The sequence below is a fragment of the Heterodontus francisci genome, chromosome 32 (assembly GCF_036365525.1).
Source record: "Heterodontus francisci isolate sHetFra1 chromosome 32, sHetFra1.hap1, whole genome shotgun sequence".
Lineage (NCBI taxonomy): Eukaryota > Metazoa > Chordata > Chondrichthyes > Heterodontiformes > Heterodontidae > Heterodontus > Heterodontus francisci.
Window position 1 is genome coordinate 32,399,447 of NC_090402.1, and position 3,111 is coordinate 32,402,557.

A 3,111-nucleotide genomic window follows, 5' to 3' on the forward strand; every position below is an offset into this window, starting at 1 on the left:
CTGCTGTCCTTACCTGGTCTGGCCAACATGTGACTCCAGACCCACAGCAATGTGGTTAACTCTTACATGCCCTCGGAAGTGCCCTAGCAACCCACTCAGTTGTACCTAACTGCTACAAAGTCAATAAAAAGGAATGAAACTGCAGCGAGGCACTGGAAATGACAACGGCAAACCCAGCCCCGTCGACCCTGCAAAGTCCTCCTTACTAACATCTGGGGGCTTCTGCCAAAGTTAAGAGAGCTGTCCCACAGACTAGTCAAGCAACAGCCTGACCTAGTCATACCCACGGAATCATACCTTACAGACAATTTCCTCGACACTGCCATCACCATCCCCGGGTATGTCCTGTCCCACCAGCAGGACAGACCCACCAGAGGTGGTGGCACAGTGGTATACAGTAGGGAGGGAGATGCCCTGGGAGTCCTCAACATCGACTCCGGACCCCATGAAGTCTCATGGCATCAGGTCAAACATGGGCAAGGTAACCCCCTACTGATTACCACCTACCGCCCTCCCTCAGCTGATGACTCTGTTCTCCTTCATGTTGAACACCACTTGGAGGAAGCACTGAGGGTGGCAAGGGCACAAAATGTACTCTGGGTGGGGGACTTCAATGTCCATCACCAAGAGTGGCTCGGTAGCACCACTGCTGGCCGAGTCCTAAAGGACATAGCTGTCAGACTGGGTCTGCGGCAGGTGGAGGGGGAACCAACACTAGGGGAAAACATACTTGACTTCATCCTCACCAATCTGCCCGCCGCAGATGCATCTGTCCATGACTGTATTGGTAGGAGTGACCACCGCACAGTCCTTGTGGAGACGAAGTCCCGCCTTCACATTGAGGATACCCTCCATCGTGTTGTGTGGCACTATCACCGTGCTAAATGGGATAGATTTCGAACAGATCTAGCAATGCAAAACTGGGCATCCATGAGGCGCTGTGGCCCATCAGCAGCAGCAGAATTGTACTCAACCATACTCTGTAACCTCATGGCCCGGCATATCTCCCACTCTACCATTACCATCAAGCCAGGAGACCAACCCTAGTTCAATGAAGAGTGCAGGAGAGCATGCCAGGAGCAGCACCAGGCATACCTCAAAATGAGGTGTCAACCTGGTGAAGCTACAACCCAGGACTATCTGTGTGCCAAACTGCATAAGCAGTATGCGATAGACAGAGCTAAGCGATCCTATAACCAACGGATTAGATCTAAGCTCTGCTGTCCTGCCACATCCAGCCGTGAATGGTGGCGGACAATTAAACAACTAACTGGAGGAGGTGGTTCCACAAATATCCCCATCCTCAATGATGGGGGAGCCCAGCACATCAGTGCAAAAGATAAGGCTGAAGCATTTGCAACAATCTTCAGCCAGAAGTGCCGAGTTGCTGATCCATCTCTGCCTCCTCCTGAAGTCCCCAGCATCACAGATGCCAGACTTCAGCCAGTTCGATTCACTCCGCGTGATATCAAGAAGCGACTGAAGACACTGGATACTGCAAAAGCTATGGGCCCTGACAATATTCCGGCAATAGTACTGAAGACCTGTGCTCCAGAACTTGCCGTGCCCCTACCCAAGCTGTTCTAGTACAGCTACAACACTGGCATCTACCCTGCAATGTGGAAAATTGCCCAGGTATATCCTATACACACAAAGCAGGACAAATCCAACCCGGCCAATTACTGCCTCATCAGCCTACTCTCATTCATCAGTAAAGTGATGGAAGGTGTCATCAACAGTGCCATCAAGCAGCACTTGCTTAGCAATAACCTGCTTGCTGACGCTCAGTTTGGGTTCTGCCAGGGCCACTCAGCTCCTGACCTCATTACAGCCTTGGTTCAAACATGGACAAAACAGCTGAACTCAGGAGGTGAGGTGGGAGTGACTGCCCTTGATATCAAGGCAGCGTTTGACCGAGTATGGCATCGAGGAGCCCTCGCAAAACTGAGTTCAATGGGAATCAGGGGGAAAACTCTCAGCTGGTTGGAGTCATACCTAGCGCAAAGGAAGATGGTTGTTGTTGTTGGAGGTCAATCACCTGAGCTCCAGGACATGACTGCAGGAGTTCCTCAGGGTAGTGTCCAAGGCCCAACCATCTTCAGCTGCTTCATCAATGACCTTCCTTCAATCATAAGGTCAGAAGTGGGGATGTTTGCTGATGATTGCACAATGTTCAGCACCGTTCGTGACTCCTCAGATACTGAAGCGGTCCATGTAGAAATGCAGCAAGACCTGGACAATATCCAGGCCTGGGCTGATAAGTGGCAAGTAACATTCGCGCCACACAAGTGCCAGGCAATGACGATCTCCAACAAGAGAGAATCTAACCATCTCCCCTTGACATTCAATGGCATTACCATCGCTGAATCCCCCACTATCAACAACCTAGGGGCTACCATTGACCAGAAACTGAGCTGGAGTAGCCATATAAATACTGTGGCTACAAGAGCAGGTCCGAGGCTAGGAAATCTGCGGCAAGTAACACACCACCTGACTCCCCAAATCCTGTCCACCATCTACAAGGCACAAGTCAGGAGTGTGATGGAATACTCTCCACTTGCCTGGATGGGTGCAGCTCCAACAACACTGAAGAAGCTCGACACCATCCACAACAAAGCAGCCCACTTGATTGGTACCCTATCTGCAAACATTCACTCCCTCCACCACCGACACACAGTGGCAGCAGTGTGTACCATCTACAAGATGCACTGCAGCAACGCACCAAAGTTCCTTAGACAGCACCTTCCAAACCCGTGATCTCTTCCAACTAGAAGGACAAGGGCAACAAATACATGGGAACACCACCTGCAAGTTCTCCTCCACGTCACACACCATCCTGACTTGGAACTATATCGCCTTTCCTTCACTGTCGCTAGGTCAAAATCCTGGAACTCCCTTCCTAACAGCACTGTGCATATACCTACCCCAAATGGACTGCAGTGGTTCAAGAAGGCAGCTCACCACCACCTTCTCAAGGACAATTCGGGATGGGCAATAAATGCTGGCCTGGCCAATAATGCCCACATCCCATGAATGAATAAAAAAAAACATCACTGCTTTTTTAGAAAGCCAGTTGTTGAATGATGATACCGGAGCCAATCTTTACTCAGT